At 39.1% G+C, this 19,660-nt stretch overlaps 1 protein-coding gene across 2 annotated transcripts in view; it reads right to left on the bottom strand.

The window, feature by feature from the left end:
* glceb (glucuronic acid epimerase b) overlaps window positions 1–19,004 on the bottom strand; it is a 50,667-nt gene extending 31,663 nt beyond the window's left edge. For both annotated transcript variants that reach the window (XM_023426717.2, XM_087179408.1), the window contains exon 1: window positions 18,826–19,004. The gene's annotated coding sequence lies outside the window, so the exon portion shown is untranslated. The remainder of the gene's footprint in view (window positions 1–18,825) is intronic.
* Between the last annotated feature and the right edge of the window lie 656 nt (window positions 19,005–19,660).

Consider the following 19,660-nt stretch of genomic DNA (forward strand, 5'->3'; position numbering starts at 1 on the left):
TTCAATTGACCTTTCTTAAGCAAGGCGCTGACACCTTGAATATGAATCATGAACATCAACTTTATGGCTCTCTCCTGTGAATACATTTTAAACATTAGGCTGAGGATATTTCTTTAACGGCGGCTTGACTGAGAATGATATTAGGTCATTAATTATTTTAGTCGCTCTTCATTTGCTGCCACCCTGACACAAGCAGACATCTATCAGGACTTGTACTCGGGGTAAAAAGAGAGATGGGGACCCATCTGTTGGGCATTCATAATACATATATTTTCTCTGGGGAGTCAGTGGCTGGCCAAACATTGAATGATCACACCACTGATGCCACCATGGTGCCAGCTATCACTGACCATCTGATGCCCAGAGCAATATCCAAGAACTCTGCAAAGTGAAGAGCTCAAGTAATTGAGGTTTCTGCTTGCAGAGTTGGAGCAAACTGATTAAATGTGATCACTTCTTACCTCACATTTCATCAACTTTACGGGCTTAACGGTCAAAATTCAAAGTGAGTTCAATACCGAAGCCGTCATTGGATAAAAAATAGCCTGCTCTTTTTCCAGGTGCTGTCTGCCTGCATAGAGTAAATGATGTGTTTTTGAAAGTACGCATCTGTTTGCCAAGTCAAAACCAATAAATGTGTGTGGTCCATTCTGTTATGTTCGTGTATAAAGAGACACAGGGACAAAAAGCTAAATTTAGAAGATTCGGTCTGTCACTGGATGGGAGAAAAAAAAGAGAAGGTGTCTCTTTTCAGGCTATTTTACATTATGCATGTTTTATACCAAAGGTTAAACAAAAAATACACTTAAAAAAAAATAATTGAAATTCTTGCTCATTACCTATTCATAATGACCTGTCACAAGCAATAAGAATGAGACAATCTGGGCCTGGGGTAGATCTTAATATAGACTGCAAAGACAGAATAAAATGCCTCTACATCAATACTGGTCTGATTCAATCAAAGAAATATCCGTTGACCAAAAAACGAAACATTGCCAATGAAGAACTTTACTACAAAAAAAGGCAAGCCTCGATCACTGCTTTATGAACCCCTCAATGAGATTCTTTTAGCAAGTTAATTAATGGTCCCAGTCTAAAAGCCAAAAACCTGAGGGCTCAAGCTAGTCACCAATGCTAGCCGTATTCTTCCAAAGCACTGGCCCCATGCCAACCTCTCCCAACTCTCAAAACATTGGGGTAATTTTCACACCGGATTTAGCGAACAAAGAGGGTTTCAGTGGGCCGGCATCACATGATGAGAGATGCGTTGTGGCTGTCACAAGCGTTCAGGGATATAGACAGTAAATTCTGATGTTATTTAGTGGTGCTTTGCATACATTTAGGGGCTCTGTCACTCCCTTTTTGTGCCGGTGAAAAAAATGCAGATCTGTTGCAGCAACTTACGCTCGGATTGGGTGCAGCTGTTCACCTACTGTTTGTTCTCCTCTTTCCCATGCAGAAACTATTTTTCAGTTGTGAATTTTCTAAAAACGACATACTCCCACACTTCACCTGTAGCATCATAGGTTAGTTACCCTTTTGACAAACATATACTCTGAGCTACCTTTTTTGCATTCAGTCATTAGATGGTGGTGATTTCAGTTGCTAAGAGTGACACAGTTAAAGACGGAGGCAACAAAAACAAACAGGCGCTGGAGAGGCAGATGGAGTCAGTGCGCATATGCAGTACACAACAGAGAAACTTGAAAACTGAAGTGTTTCTGAGAGCCACTCCTGCTTTGCACTCCAACTCTAAAGTGAAGAAAACAGGATGAGAGAATAAGACTTGGAGTGGGAGGCAGCAAAGGCAAGCTTGCAAGAGGAAGCCAAGATGAAAGTAAATAAGAGTTTGGAAGTTTTTTGGAAGCTGAGTAAATACCCTTGGTGCCTGTCAAGCCTCTGTGGTGCTCTCTGTAGTGAACTCTGCTTTCATGCTTGTAAGCAAAAGCTGCCGATGGAAAGACTATACCATCAGATTCTAGTAATAAACCACAGACTGTGCAAATAAATAGACTCACACACCAGCAATAAAGCTGTAGGCACAGGAATTATTCAGTATCTGATTAAGTATGCAAAAAGCTGAAATTGCAAACTTAAAGCCAACAAAGCAGCATCCCCTCCTGCTACACAACACTACATGCTGCTAACTTCGAGGTGAAGCTCATCACGTCATGTTCAAATTAATCTCGATTTTTATAAAATGAAGTAGGGCTGCAACTAACAACAGCTTTCATTACCTGAGCAATTAATTGTTTAGTCTATGAAATGGCAAAAAATAGTTAAAAAAAAAAAAAAAATTCACCAACGTGACATCTTAATTTTTTTTTTTTTGTCTAACCAACAATCCAAAAACCAATGACATTCAGTTAGCAGTAGTATTAAACAGAGAAAGAGAGCAAATCTGCATATCTTAGAGCTGGAACCAGTGTGACATATTCCCCTGAAAAATGAATTAATCAATCATCATCATAGCTGCCATTTAATTTTCTGTTGATCATATAATTGCTCCTTCTTTTAAATGGGGCAGATCAGTTTAAACTCAATGCGATACATTTTTAAATAATCAAAACAAATAAACTAATATTTGATGACTTTCCCTCCTCTGAAGTAAAATGCAAAAAATAAAAAACTATATTATAATTCTATTAACTATATTTTGTCGTTGACAGGACAGAGGACGGGCACTCTTGCAGACCAAGCACAGACAGACAAGTGACGCGAGAACATGTCTTATCAGCGTCTGTGTTTCTGACGAACAGCTCTGAACTTGTTAGAAGCACAAACACTTCGGTGTGAGCTCTGAAAAAGAGGAGGGCTGTGCCCCAGCTGCCTTTCACGCGAAGACAAGACTTGCATCTTCAGAACCTTGTTAGTTCTCTGAAAAGGCCACCGACTAGTTTGGAATATTAAGCAGCTCATGCTGTCGGAAATCAAAAGGATTTTGGAAGAGAGTGGGAAGCTTCAAAAAGGCTTTGATGGTATATATCGCTCAATCTCCACCAGATATGACGGAATGAAAAAATAAAGACAGGGGAACAAAGGGCTCCTGAGAGAGGAGGGTGGCAGAGGTTTTCTTCTCCTCTCAGAATTCTGCATATGCATATATCATTATTCCTCAATCAGAGAGTCTTGCTCATAAAATGTCAAGCCTTCTGACTGAAAAGACAGAGAGCGCAAGAGAGACAGAAATAGAAAAAAAAAGAAGACGAAAGTGGGACACCAAAATGTTTCAGGTCATTGATCATAACAGGCACACTCAAGTAAGCCAAACTCAGTTGTCTCACTTCCAGTAATATCCAAATGCAGACCACATTTACAGCATTAATAAGTTACATGTGCGTGCCGCTCTGCGCTATAAGGCCTCGAACCACTCTGTGTAGAAAAGGAAGCAACTGTAGATTGTGAAAACTAAATGTACCGACATTTGGATGACACAAGATTCACTTTCTGTTTCCTGTTTTTCCTCTGCTGGGTGGGGAACAGTAATGAGGGGGTGATGAAGGAAAGACACTGTTGTTTTGAGGATGAGGAAGGGTACAAAGGCAGGAAGCAGATTAGAAATCCTTGCCATGATTTCTGTTTGGGAGAGGAAGTGCTTCCTGCAATTTTATCTAGAGGAATCTGAGGTCAGGTTCCTAATAAATGATTAGATCCCCAGAGGTCTTTGCAGGAATAATTACAGCAACAAGGTCCCGCCAAAAGGCTTTTAAAGTCACTGTGTATTCTGTGTATTGACTCTTAGACAAACATGTTGATTTAATAAGAGTGCTCCTGTTGCAGTGAGAAAATTAACCATCACTTTGCAAGGAGATTAGATTTAGCCTGATAATATGTGGCTATATGTTCTCCCTTCACCCACAGAAAAAACTGGTTGCTGCCGCTGAAGGACACTTTAGTGTTTGGTTGAAATATCTCAGGTTTTTTTATTTTCAACTTGAGAAAAAATGTCAAGACCTAACGAGTCGCAGTAGAGATAATGAAGGCGGAGTCTGTCATGAGACTGAATATGTAAAGCACCTTGTCTCACTGAGCTAAAGAATTCACCAGAAATGTCAAGAGTCTTTAGGCCATCCAGCAACGAGGCTGAACATGCCTGGCAATGGAGAGGAGCGCTGTTCAGAGAGAATGGTAAAAGCCTTGAGGTGATGCTCCTTCTAGTTGACCTTGTCTTAGCTATATTCTGCAAGGTTACCTATAAGCGGCCTTTCCAAGCAAATTATTACTCCAGTCAGGGCGACAGTGTCCTGCCAATCTTCAGTTTTCTCTCTTCCCTGTAATTGCTCTTTGATAAATCTTTTCATCCTCTCTCCATAGCCACTTCCTTCCCGTTCGCTTTATCCTTGCGTCACACGCGTTTCTGTGGCCGCACAGACTTATGTAAAGGGCATTAAGGCTATTATACTAATGTTTGCTTTTCATTTTGGTAATTCAGAAATATAATGTACTTCAGGTTCTACAGACTGCACAAGGCCCTGCCAGTTCTTTGACAATCCTCACAGGTCTATCAGCTTGCAATGCAGTTTGTAACCCAGAACATCCATGTGGACGGCTGATGTTTCCATGGTCACTTAGACCATTACAGAAGTCTATCTGTGTGTATGGTACCTTTATATAATCATACACATGAAATGTATAATGTATGAAATACGGCAGGTGGAACGATGAACTATTTCACTATCTGAAGACAGCAACCTGTCTCTGTAGCAGCTAATGATGCTACACCAAAACAAATGAGTCAAAAGGTCCATTAAACAAAACCCTAAAAAACAAACAATGCAGCACAACTTATGAATTGATGTGTGTGAGAGGCTGGGCAGCAGTATTATTCCATTATATGTCATCCCGCACAAGCAAGGCTCTTCCTTTAGTTGGACAATCACTTTTTTTCTTTTTTTTTTTTTTTTTTTTAGAGTAGATGGATAAAGTGGGTTGAAGATATGACATTGAGATAGCCGTGGTCTATCAAATTTGTCATTGCTGTCAGAGCTGAGTTGAATGGCAAATGTGCTACTCAGACTCAGGCATGGGTGTGGGTATGTAGTAGGTATGGGCAGTGGAAAAGCAGAGGAGACATTCCTGTGCTTAGATGGTACAGCAAAGCCTATTTATTCAGCTGTGTTTCTTCGATATGGAGATAAGACAGTAAATTCACTCCCTATTCTGCAGTCAGCATTCACAGGGTTTATTGACTTCAGTAGCATTCATAATGACAAGGCAGATGTCAAAAATAAAATGTAAATAAGAATCTTTAAACTCTCACAAAGCAATAAATAATCATGAACAGCTCATATATTCTCCTAGCTTGACAAGTATAAGTGGGAAAACAGAGGTGTTAATCTGACAAAAATTGTTAAAGCACAACACTTCTACTTGTGGCCTTTAGTTGAAGGGTTGGCCAAAACATTACCAGTGCATTTTGAGTTATTATTTCCAACAACCATTACACTGAGGGAAACTGACTTGAAAATTAAAGAATTACATGCTTTTACAAGTTCACATGCTTACAAGTAGAACTGGCCTTTAATAATTCATTGAATATTTGATTCTTCTAAAGGGCATCAACAGGCCCTCGATGCCTTAAAACTTTTCAGTTCACCTATCCTGCATGTCTTTAGACTGTAGGAGGAAAACCACAGCACCCAGAGAACACCCACTCATGAGGAAAAGAAACAAACTCCAACCAGAAAGGTCAGCAGATTTGAACCTTCTCACTGTGAGGCAACAGTGCACACCACTGAGCTATTGTGCCGTCTTTCTTGTTGCAAATGCTTTTCTAATTTTGTGGTAATATTTGAACAAAGTTGTCTGAAATCGACCTGTCAACTCCAACTTAAATCCTCTTTGGCCTGCCAGTTTGAGCAGGGGCTCATTAGCAGAAATTACAAACAATGTCCTGCTCATTTGTAGGTGGGAAAAGAGCAGTGGTAAAGTAAATTAGCAAGTCTCCACCTAATGTACAATGGCAGAGAAATAAATAAATAAACTCCAGACATTTACAGATACAATATAATCCCATAAAATTAGATAAAATATCCCCCTGCCACCTTTGGTGATTGAAGACAATGTCAAAAACAGCTAATTAGCTATGATACACTTTTTCACTTCAACAAAAGACTTAAAATAATTAGGAAACAAGTTTATATATCAAATTAAACTAGCACTGATGAATAAGTGCTGTTCTGTACAGAACAGCAAAAGTCAAACATTTATAGCTTGTGCTACATTAGTAACCCAGGCAATAATTTTAGCTCAATGCCATAATTAACCAGACATGACGCAGATAATTAGAGGCCAAATAACTTCTTCTATTTTTTCTATCCGGTCATCTTTTTATTAACAAAGTCTTCTCATGCAAATCAATCAATTCAAAAGATTGCTCATTGGTCTAGTGTCTTGTCTCGACCCCAAACACTGCAATAGTCAAATATGGTGTTAACATCAAAAGCCTGTGATGCTAACAGGCCTTTTTCACAGAGCACGCTGTGATATGTCGCAGTAAAAATGTGTAAGTAATTAAATTAACAGTAGCTGATTGTTGCTTCAGTTTCAGGTTCCTATGATGCACATGCTGTCACGACTTACTGGGACACTTCAATACAACAAAGCCATCGTTAAAGTTATTAATAACACCTGTGCTTTTCCTACTATGACAAGTAAAAGCGTGTTGTGAAAAAGGCCTATTAGAGCCGACTCCTTGCTCACATTCAAATGACTCTTCATATCGTAGAGCTCACTTTATTTAAACAATGACAACATTGCGAGAACAAGAGTCCACAGTGATTATAAACTGCACTGGGCACTGTACACTATCAAAGTTCTTGCAAAATGCTGGACACCCCGGAGACCAATCAATATCAGCCTTTTTGTTACTCTTAGTTTAAGCCTTTAAAAACAGACCTTGTCATACCAGTGCAGGCTGAGTTGTAATTAAAATCTTTATTGAAGGTTCTGTTACATTCAGTTGTTCCAGTAAGCTACAGTAGATTCAGAAAGTATTCAGACCCCTTTATTTTTTCACATTTCAATATATTGCAGCCTTATGCTAAAGTTGTTTAAATTCATATTTCCCTTATCAATCTACTCGCAATACCCTGTACTGACAAAGCAAAAACTGAGTTTTAGAGTTTTGTGAAAATTTATTAAAAAAGGAAAAACTGAAATATGGCATTAATGTAAGTATTTAGAGCCTTTACTCAGTAGTTGAAGCACCTTTTGCAGCGATTACAGCCCTGAGTCTTCTTGAGTATGCAACGAGCTTTGCACAACCTGGATTTGGGGATTTTCTGCCATTCTTCTCTCAAGATCCTCTAAAGCTCTGTCAGGTTGGATGGGGACCGTCAGTGGACAGACATTTTCAGGTCTCACCAGAGATGTTCGATTGGGCTCAAGTCAGGGCTCTTGCAGGGCCAATCAAGGACATTCATAGAGTTGTCCCTAAGCCCCTCCTACGTTGACATGGCTGTGTGTTTACAGTCCTTGTCCTGCTGGGGGTTGAACCTTCGGCCCAGTTTAAGGTCCTGAGAGTGTTGGACCAGGTTTTCTTTAAGGATATCTCTGTACTTTACTCCATTCAACTTTCCCTAAACCCTGACCCGTCTCCCCGTCCATGCTGCTGTTGGGGGGAGATGGGCCTCCCTAGCAGAAACATCTCATCAGATCAAGAGAGATGGGAGGCACCTAAGCTAAAGTGTCATAGCAAAGGGGCTGAATACAGTCATTGTGTGTCAATGTGATGTTTCAGGTTTTCTCTTTTAATAAATTTGAAAAAAACTGCTACATAAAAAAATATGAGCAAAGTGAAGGGGTCTGAATACTTTCTGAATGCATTTTCTATAAATTGAAGTGGCTGAGAGACTGGGTAGCGCTAGTATAAATCAAATGACAAATAGGGGCTCTTTTGACCCCTGGTAGTTTATCTTTATCTCAAGTACTTAGACTCTACCAAGTGTCCAGACATGAGGCTACAATGGAGCCATGAAGAAAAGCTGAAAGAAGTGCTGATGAAGCAGGTGCACTGGCTGTAGCAAAACACTGCTGAGACATCTTCCTAGCTTAGTATGTCCAGCCAATCCAATAAAGACTTAACAGGTCCCCGGGGCCAAGGTCGCGCCTCCTACCTCAAAAGGAGGAAAACTTCATTTGCAAGCCTAATCAAGTGTGAATGTCACGGAGGCATAGCAAAGCAGGGTCGAGGAAGGCTAATAATGTTCAGGGAAGATGAGGGAGAGTCAGAGTCTCCCAGTTTTGCAATATTAGAGTGTGCCGAGTTGTAAAGATGGCTATTAAAACAATTAACAAAGACATCCTTTATCCACATTGGGTAGAGCGGATGGCTCTTATGAGAGTGAGTGCAATATTGCAGTCCAGGGACATTTTACTTCATAAGCTTCATGCATTGAGCCCTTAAATTATCAAGCTGGATGAAAAGAACTCATTCATAAATACAATATAATTTGTAAACTGAAATTAGCTATCTGACCAACTACTCTCCTGCTTTGACAAAGGAAAAAATAATACAGATAAATAATTCACAGTATAGTGCAACACACACTTTGCAGGTCCTGCTTGGGAGCGGGGCCAAAGCATGACTGTGAGCACCCTCATCTGAGCTGCACTGACATCATGGTCGACTGCTCTAATGTGCGAATGCTCAGTAATTTTGTAGCTCCTACATAGAGCAGGAGTTTCTGTTGTTTAGAGACTTTTACTTCTGTTCCTGTTTTTAGTGTTTTTGTGGAGTCCAAAATGGTGTGTTTAACTACTGGCTCTGTCTGACCAACAGTCAAAAATGCAAAGATATTCATTTTGCTATCAAACAAAACAAAGAAAAGCAGCAGATTTGCACACATGAAAAGCTGGAATCAGATCATGTTTGGCATTTTTACTTGAAAAACAGCTCAAACTATTTATTGACTATCAAAATTTTTGCAGTTTAATTCAATTTCAGTTCTATAAAGTCAAATTTTCTCAAAACTAATGAAATATTAATGCAAACTCAACACTTCCCACTGCTGCTTCTTTGTAAAAAAAAAAAAAAAAACCTTCCAATACTGACCTTTTGCCTGAATCTCTTTTCAATTTTTGTTACTGCTGATATTTTGGTCCAATTTTATTCTGACTTTTGAATATTTTGCACTCCTATGCAGTTACCCGAATAAGATAAAAGGCTACTTTCTTTATACACACGCACACGCACAGTTCATATGTCCCAAATCTCTACAGCAGAGGTGGTGAGTGCACAATTTGCATGACCCATAGTGACAATGGCACCAATTTTGAGAGTAAAACGGTAGAAAAATACAGGAATTTTACTGTGAATGTATGATGAATACAAAGCTGCAGGAAAAACAATGAAAAGTCAATACACACACACACACACACACACACACACACACACACACACACACACACACACACACACACACACACACTCCACTGGCACAAACACAGACGATCAAGGAGAGGGTAGACAAACATGCCGTTTTTGTAGTTTAGTTTTTTAACCTCTGTTCCATTATGGACAACAGTTGTTTGGAAAAGTGAATGATGATGAGTCTGTTGTGAATACAAACTGGAGTGAGAAGTATCCAGTATAAGAAGAGGGGTGTTAATAACTTTGGTTGCACAGAACATCAGCTGAGAGACAACACAGTGGCATCTCTATTCACTGCCATTGAATAGACACTTGCAAGTCAGACTGTCGCAAGAGACAATTCAGGCTGAGAGGACTGAGAGGACTAGCACTAAATTATTGGCTTACACGTGTGGTTAACCCAAGTGTATGAAGGGGAAGGGCAGTGGGGTTCTTGGGTTCTCGTGCTGATGCAGTGACAGTACAGAAGGCAAAGGCACAAGCAGTCCACACATGATCATGAACCAGCCAACCAGAGCATCTCGCTGCCTGCAGAGTGTTACAGTTCTTTGGAAAGCCTGTTTGGACCTACCAGCTCTTAATCCTGGCTAGACTCACAATACAAAATCAGTGTTAGACACATTTTTCTGAAAGATTTGTTCAATGAAAGCCAAAAAGTATGGAGGATAATGAGATGGGAGCATAGCTGTTGTCTGTGGGCCTTAGGGCATCTGGGGCCACTTTCTTTTGTTGTACTGGGTGGTTGGTGCTTAGCATTGAGGAGAGGTATAAAGGAGGGTGCCTGGGGGAGGGTTATGGCTCCAAAGTATGCAGACATAAGCTGTCTGCGTGTTGCCTTTGAAGCAGGCCATGGCGGGTTGTACTGTGGGGGTCACAGGGCCAGGGTTTAGAACAGTGGTGTCCCACAGAGAGCCAGGACTCATCCACCCCCCTCAACCTACTGCCAAAAATTAACAAAGAATGTAGGCTAGAAAAACAAGAAACATGGGGGCTAAAGGCTAACAAAAGCAGCCATTATGAAGGGCTTGTTGGGTTGTGAACTTTTGAGTTTTCAGAAACTTGCCAAGGGACAATCTATCTTCTATCTGACAGTCTTCAGGACCAGACTAATTGATATCAGGATGATAATTGCATGACCTGATATGTGTGGGGACTCGGAAACAAAAATGAGCAGTTGGAGCCCTTTTCTAATTGCTCATTTTATCACATGTAGTGTGTCATAGTGGAAGACAAATGGATAAGCATCTGAACACCTCTTAATTCCCCGACAAAAACACTTGCATGTCCAAATTCTTTACCTTGTCTCATTTGGTTCAATAAATTCTACAACATTTCATGACGGTGACCGACAGGAGCACAACATGCCAAGCAGCTTTCATGCACAGGTGTAACAAGAGATCGTCTTGCAATGGAATCACACCAGCCACGATGCCAGTCAACACTATAATGTTCTGACGGGTCGGCCTTCATTCTGATCTTAACTACACACCTGTAAAGTTTTGTGACTGTATCTGGTTGTGATGATATCGCGGTGACAGACACTTGCCAAAGTACCCATTACAGTACATATGTCCAGGACATAATTATGGCATGATCACACACACACACACAGTCACAAGGTGAAAACAATACCATCCATGCTGTTGTGGCTGGTAAATATGCCAAAGCAAAAAAAAAAAAAAAAAAAAAAAGAAGGATGTTGGTCCTGTCAGGTGGAACAGTGAAATCAGTCCCTGGCACCTCCTTCCTGATCGTCAATCATTACGTCGTGAGAGACGACAAGCTATGATTGGTCGGTCTATTGTGCTGTCTGCCAAGTCACAGTAAGAATTTATGACTCTGTGATCACCTAATGTGTCACAGTGAGCATCTCAAAAGCCTGACCCCTGCATAATACATTGTCCTCAAACAATTTAGTTCAAGTATGGAGTTCATGTTATTGCAAGACTAAACATGAATTTCACAAAGGAGACAAATAACCTTCCACCTGCCAACTTACTAGCACCGAGTTCAGTTATGCAGTTATTAGGGGCACTGTAACAATCCTATTGACTAGGGTAAATTTTGGGCCCCAGGGATTAAGGCTAAAGGAAGTGTCATGCATGCAGACTTTTCTCTAATAGCCTATTATTAGGCACCATGAGGCAACCTGGCTTTGTCTGTGTTAAAGACAAATCCCAGCATGAGCAAGCTCAAGCAGCTACAGCAGTGGGGCAGACACAAAGTGACTATAAGACATCAACATCATTTAGGCAAGCTGAAGGAAAATAGTACAATAGCTTGGCTTCAACAATTTACAATCCACAATAGCTCTTAATAGCTTTTATTCTTTGAAAGAGGTTCTATTCTAATGGAAAATAACTTAACCAACAAATACAAGGCTACAGTCTTATTTTCTTTTCACTTCAGTTGCCTTTGTTGCATTTTCTCAATACATTCAAGGCTATGTAGGATTAGTGAGGCTATATGTGGTGAATAACATTTAATATAGCACATTATTTTCCAACGTTGAGAGCAAAAGGGGAAGTTCACACCCAGCAAGTCCAAGCTGTGAGTGTTTATGTGCCCAGTGAGAGAGAAAACATCCAGCACTTCTTATTATTGGGTGTGGACAGTACAGACAATGGCAATGTGGACGTTAAAGGGGAGTAGAACAACTGTCCTGTTTTATTATCATATTTTCACAAACATTTGCGCTATTTTCAAATCCATCTGGACTGGATACTCAAAAATCTGGGGTATGCCCCTACACAGGTCATCAGGAGGACTAAAGAATCCCAGATGGGTAAAAACAGTTACGCACAGGTCATTGTGCAAAGTGGGTTTAGAACAGGCTAGTTTTACTAATATCCAACGTCCACTAAGCACAAGTAGATCACGGCCATAACGGGTCTCACAGGCCCAAAAGCACAAGGCAGCCAGTCTGACTGCTTCCAGGCTGATGGTGGTTTTTGAGGAGCAGGAAAAAATGGCTAATTTAAAAGAGGGGTTTCTTGAAATTCAATTGAAAAAACCAAAACAAACCAGATGGGAATGTCTGTTTTTGGCCAATCCTGTGAATGCAGTACCTGAAAAATCTATTAACTTTGTGACATCACAAACTGAAATCCTGACGGCTCATTTTCTGAATACAGGTTGAGTGCATTTTTTGTGTGGACTGAGCGCTTTGATACTTTAGCAGTATTAATATAACACCTAGACCTGCTTTGTTATCAAAAACAAACATGGAAATCTCACTTCATACAATATGGGACCCTGTAATGTCCTCTGCCTATAATTTGGCAAAATTATCTCTTTTTGGGCAGCCAGTGGGAAAACAGATGTGAAAGAATCAGTGTGTGAGGAAAGAATCAGCCTCACACAGACCTTTCCTTTAAAGCTTAATTAAAATGATAAGCACACTCAGAATGAAGACGTGTAAACACAGATGAAAATAAATGTTACATTTGCTTTCCATCTTCAGATGAGGAAAAAAAATTCCAAAATGTTTAATTAGTTCATACTAACCGACAGAATATTACTCTTTTAAAATGTCTGTAGCACAATTTGGAATATACAGAGCAGAACACAAGGAGGGACAAAGTATCAACTGGCATCTTATCCAAGCACAAAATATGATAAGAATGACTAATTTAGTACCATCAGCTGACATCAGTTGTCGCTCAGATGACACAGGTTTTAACCCAAGTCCACACAGTGACCATTGTTTTAGAAATTCAAGCTACAGGCGGACGACTGTTCTGCACACGTTAGAATATGTCATTCAGATCGAAACTTAGATCTTTCTACCGCGGATTCTTGTTGAGACAGACATGTTTTGACTTGGCAAAAAAACTTAGGCATAACAATGTAATAAAAGGGAATGATATTCATTTATAGGCAACTGCATAATCCAGGGAGTGGGTAGATCAAAGACAACTAGCAATGGTCTCAGGTTTAATGATACTAATTACTACGGTGAACAGAGCAAAGGTCTGGGCATGCTACAACCTGCATATGTGGTTTCTACTCTACTCCCACTCTGCAGCACAAATACCACAGGAAAGGGTAAAAAGGAGCAGAGTTTAATATAAAACACGGTTACCATTTGAAGCAAGAAGAGAGAACTAAAGCCACAAGGACACTAGACTGTTTCATGCAGTGTGGTGAAATGTGCTGATTAAGGGCACTCATCAGAGAAGAGACTGAAATGGCTTTGGAAGGACATACATCAACAATAAATCAAACCTGCACTCTGCCAAACTCAGCAGATAGCACAAGATAGGACCCTGTGTTTTTAATATTTTTTACTGGAGATGACGAACTGAATAGGGGAAGATGGAGATTACAATTGCGACATGTTTAATACCACTGAGTCATGAGGATTTGGTAAAATCGTGTAAATAGACTCTGCCAAGACACCAGAAGCTGCGAACAAAACAGAAACATGCTCAGAGATCAGAGCTGCATCTATAGGTCTTTGTGACTATGCCTGTGTCCATATGAGTGTATACATGTATGTGAAAGAAAGTCACATAAATAACACATAAAGCCAAAATGTCACAGACATATCATTAACTCATTATGCAGAAGACGCTGCAAGACTAAATTGAAGTCATGCGTGTCATACATAACCCATTTCAAATTAGGTAGTGATTACATAATATAATAAAGTATATGCAACAGAACTGTAATATGAAGGTGGATAAAAACAACGTTATGCTGCATGGCAATTTCTGCTGTACGAGTAACTTTTGAACAGGAACATTTTGCACCACAGCAGGAAATGGCCCTAATACATCTAAGAGGGGCGGATAGAGCTGTTGATCAATACCAGTGACTAAAGGATTACTTTGCCAGGTTCTAAGATTTATGGATTTTAAAGCTCTTTGTTCGAGTCTAAATTGTTTGTTGGTATTTAAAGTATCACTGGGAATCACCTCTCTTCCTACTGAAGTATGAGAAAGTATTCTATTCCACACGGTTCACCTTTAAATACAATATTTTAGATTCTGATATAGTGTACTTGTCTTCTCTAAGCATTTCTGACAATTCTATCTTCTTATTCGCTGACTGCCTAATTAGCAACCTGCCAACAGCTCTTAGTGTTTGGACTCGAAAATAGGAACAGGGTTGTGTTTGTTTCTAAGTCTTTGTTGGCACATTTCTGTACGTTCTCACTGGCTATGAAACCATATACTGAACCATAAACCATATACTAAATTCTTATTTCGATTAATTGTCACTTATTCTGTTTTCTACACTGTATTCATATATTTTTTCCACTCATTTATACCAGCCAGCTGGCACAAACAGGAGCACCTTAGTTTTAAGCAGCTTTAGTCAGTAAGTAGTTTAAAGCTGTGATTGTGCCAAACCAAGCTTCAACTTCTGTGAATTTTATAACATGCAAACCAAGATTCATGGTTAAATTAATTAACCCAAAATTTACTTTTATACATTTATGCTGAAAATTAGCACCATGTTCTTATTAAATATAAACTGTATCTTTATCATATATTTATCCACATGAATATACACACTAAAATATATTAATGCGAGTATTTTACATAGACAAGCAAGTTTTTCATTTAAGATTTTCAGACTGTGTGTGCCGGTGTGCATTTTAAACAAATACATCAAAACCATTTCTTAGTCACACCATGAAAACGGTCATTCTTCACTTCCACCTCTAATATGTCAGTGTCTTCTACGTCACTTTGTGTTCTGCGCTCGCCTCTCTCTGTTGCCTTTCTGGTTCATGTGCATATTCAGAGCAACCAAATTAAACCAGACAGTGCCCGACAGCAACTTATAGAAATGGTAGCCAGATTGGCTGCCAGGAATCACTGTTGGTTGCCAAGTTTGACAGAATGGCTGCCATAATATCATAGATTACAACTGGAATGAAAATGTTTCTGAATAATTACACCCCTATATTTCAGTTTTTACTTTTTACCTAAACCTTACTAGCACATTTTTGAGTTGAGAGAATTCCCAAAGTCAGAACTCGAATAAGTATACCAAGCTTAAAGAGTAATGTTCAGTATGAGGAATAATTTTCTCCGACAAAGCTATTTTTCATGTGTTGATGTGGCACACAAAGAAAGACCGAACAGGTTCTTTTTTATAATTCAATAAAAGCTTTTGAAAGGCTTTGAAAGGAGACATGTCTGACACATTATACTTAGCTGTGGAGTCCAGTGTCCACTCTTGTAGTGATATCTGCTTTTTGATTTTCTCAGCTGCCTGCTGCTTTATTAGCTCTGCTTTTCTTGTCAAGTATTCACTATATCTGACAGAGTAGATCAGTTTAACAAGAGCTCTTTCATTTGTCTATGTAGAAGAGTCCACACCCAAAGTGGGAGATTCAAAGGCTTTTTCCCCCCCACACACAAATAGTGGTGGTCTTAAGCAACTGTTCGCCTTGAGCTCTGCCACCAGATGAATATATATATATATATATATATATACACACACACACGATGAAATAAACTCAGTGACTGATCAAAAAACCAGCTTGGTTAATCAGATTGTTCTTACACCGTTTATGAGTGTAACCCAGTATTACTTTAACTCAGTTATTATAATCAAATTATTGTTGTGCAAATACACTTATTGAGGCGTGTGTAAGGCAAGAAGCAGGCATATGATTAATGAAATAGGATTAAAGAAAAAATTTAACATGTTCCAGTTGGCTTTTGGGCAAGCATTTGAGGCATTTGGTAGACAACTACTATAAAAAAAAAATTTACTTAGTATACTGTGTGATGAAAGTGTAGTGACATATGACATTCAAATCATAGCAGAAAGACCCAGTGTGCAACAACTGTCATCACAATTTGAAACTTGACCTTCCTAAACCAACCGTACAAGTGAAGCTGTTCTACTTGCTCCTTTCAATCACTAACTATTTGTTAGAATAGACATGAGGTTATTTGTTGAGTTGAGGACACAAAAGGAGCCTAGGACACTCTTTAATACTATCTGTTAAGAGGAATTCACATGCTCAGAGATCAAACACTGAGCAAGGTGCAGACCAGCAGAGAAGTAAGCACTACAAGCCCACTGAAAAAAAAACCCTCTCCTCTCATATACGATGTCTATTTCCAACAAATGTTTTAGCTAGACTGCTTTTATTACAAAAAATACTTTTATGGGAATACACATAGGATAAAAGGAAATCATTATGTGGCCTACGGCCCAATTTACATTTATATCAGTGGACTTTAATTTCCTTTGGGGAAATCCTCATTTTCATACAAATGAATGGATTAACTAAGTATGATTGCCCGTTGGATCAATAAGACTAAAGCTAGAACAAATCGGTCAATATTTGTATATTGCAGATGTATCAGTAAAAGTGTATATGTGCGTTGATATGTAATAAGAAACTGCAGCAAAGAAATTTCTAAACTAGGTTTGAGCCAATTTAAAACGGCAAGAAAAAAATAATCAAAGACATTAGTATCAAAATTGTTTGTATTATATATATATGTTAAGAGTTTATGTTTAAATTACAATCTGATATTAAATTCATTTTGCTGTATTTTATTTTAATATGTTTTAGTATTTATTATTTAGTATGTCTTTAGTTAGTGTAAAATCATACTATATAAAACCTGACCGACACTGGAAATGTAAGGTTTATTTTCAAATTCAGTAATTAAAATCTGATAACAATATATCAGGCAGTATTCCTTTGTTAACATATGCACAACACAAAAACAATTTTCATAAGAAACCCTTAAATTTGGTTATTAAATTAAAGAATTGTGACAAAGATATATGCTGAGAGTTGTCAGTGGTCTATCATGAACTACAATTTCTTGTTGATATGTGACTGGTTCATATACTGGTCTGGCCAATTCATCGATCTACCTCTTATACTATGTATACCTTCATTTCACTATAAGTATATGGACACAAAAACCTATCTTATCTTCTTTCATGGACATTTAGAAGGATATGGACACATGTCAGTACCCTCAAAATAGCCTAACGCCAAATAAAGAAGATCCTTAACAATACACACTGTTAACAGCTGTGTAGTTACTAAACCAGAGAGGGATTAGACTTTCAAGAACTGGTATCGACAGACGGTTCAAGATACGCAGTCAAGGACAGTATTGACTACTAAAAAGTAAAGTTAGTGTAATTGCATCTCTGATTACTGTACTCCCAGGAGCACAACTGCACATAAGCTGTCTTTTCCATTCAGTCTAAAACAACAGGACAGCTGTAGAAATGTGTGCCACGTGTGGGTGGAGAATTCATGGGTTGGGTGGGGGGGGATCTTTGAGGTTGGAGACGATACTGCACATTAAAAAGATACGTTGTCTGCTACACACCGAGGAGAACCAGAGTAAACTTGCAATTAAAAGGACAATACAGTGTGAAGGTTTTAAGCACTTTAGATGTTTAGACTCTTCCTGCCACCAGTAAGGCATCCTATCGGTCCCAAATTCACTCTGCAGCATGACAACGACGCCCAAGCACACAACCAGAGCCCAAAAGAACAATGTTCAGCAACATCAAAGTAGCAACACACAAGTAGTCCTGCAACATCATGGAGTCAGTCTGGGATTACATGAAGAGATAGAAGACACTGAGACAGCCTAAATCCACAGAGGAACTGTGACAAGTTCTCCAAGATGCTTGAAGCAACGTACTGTACCTGCCAAGTACCTTGAAAAAGCGAGGAGTGTACTAAGGAGAACTGGTGCTTGCTTTTGAAAGCAAAGGCTGGTCACGTAAAATATTGATGTTAATATTGATATTTGATTTTTTTTTTTTTTTTCTGATTGCTGCATTTAGTAAGTACAAACTATTCATGCCATTACATTTGAAAGCATCCTCACTTTAATGTTAGTGTCTAAAACTTTTTCGAAGTACTGTAGCCATTCTGTTACAACGGCTTGCAGTAAAAACATATGTTTAGTGGAAACCAACAGTTAAACTGCCGTTAAAACCAAAAATGACCCGTGGCACAAGTTAAGTTTGTCGGTTTCTAACCTGGTCTACTCGCAAAAAACAACAGTCTGCCATGGCTTTCTCACGTAGCCTTCGTCACAACCTCACCAACAGGATAATAATATAAAACACTGATATTTCTGTGGCGATATGGCCAGCTAGCTAGTGAGACGGCAAACAGCTACTTTATACTAAGCAGATGTGTCGTTAGCATACAAGCTAACAGGGGTATGCATTTCAGAGACAGTCAACAGTGAGATTTGAAGTTCCTGCACTCCCCTCTGGTTCCGTTAACACAAGCAGACAAGCTGAAGGTTGAATTTAAGACTTAACAGTTAATTGTTTCGCAAGGCTAAGACGTGACAGAAGAGAAGACGAAGACTGGTGGGATTTAAATGTTTCTATGCTGATGTGAAAGTGAACTGTGAAAATATCAGCTAGCACTGCATATGAGTGTCTGGACAGAGGGAGCCAACAAGACGCAACGTTAGCAATCTTACCTGGAGAATCAAAGGTGTCGTGCAGAGCAGGAGTTTGTTCAGGGACGAGAGTAGTAATTGTCTTCGGTGGGTCGGTTAGTTTAAAAGAGTGCTACTTTACCTCACACTAAATCACAGTGCAACCAAAGAGACTGGCTGACTGTGCTGCCTCCCAGCCACAACAGCGACTGAGTGCAGCCTGGGATCCGCTTCTCACTGGGAAGGATTTCCAGTATCGCGAGATAGGACGAGAGCTCCGACATATCTACGGACCAATCAAATTAGTCCACTGGAGCTTTGTGGCGAAGGCTGAGGAGAGTGTTTGCATTGTCAAAATAAAATAAAATAAAATAAAATAAAATAAAATAAAATAAAATAAAATAAAATAAAATAAATATTTGATTTAATTTGATTTGATTTGAATAAAATGACCTTGCCAAAATGCTATTTAAATATTTTCCATTAACCATATAAAGGTCAAAGTATTTTTTTTAACATTTTAAACGGTTGTGAGCACCTTTGATCAATTTAATGATCATAACAGTCACTTTTCCTTTTCAAAATTACTTTTGTTGAAAAAGCAGTGGCAATATGCTGTGGATGATCCTGACTTCCAACATTCTTTGTGCGCCCCGTGTAAAGTATGATTTGGATGAGTCTTGCAGTGAATTTATCCCATCCCCTGCTGTTCATCTCTATGTTTGTTTACTTCTGTTGTCCTTGTTGTAGCTGTAGGTCTGTGTGTATCTTCCTGTAAATTTGTTCTCAGCACTTTATGTAAGAACACTGAAAGCCACTGGAAACTGGAGTCAAACATTCTTGACCAATAAGGCGGATTGTGATTCTTATTGTGATT

The sequence above is a fragment of the Seriola lalandi genome, unplaced genomic scaffold (genome assembly GCF_002814215.2).
Source record: "Seriola lalandi dorsalis isolate HSWRI2012SDOR001 ecotype SW California unplaced genomic scaffold, Sedor1 jcf7180002054835, whole genome shotgun sequence".
Lineage (NCBI taxonomy): Eukaryota > Metazoa > Chordata > Actinopteri > Carangiformes > Carangidae > Seriola > Seriola lalandi.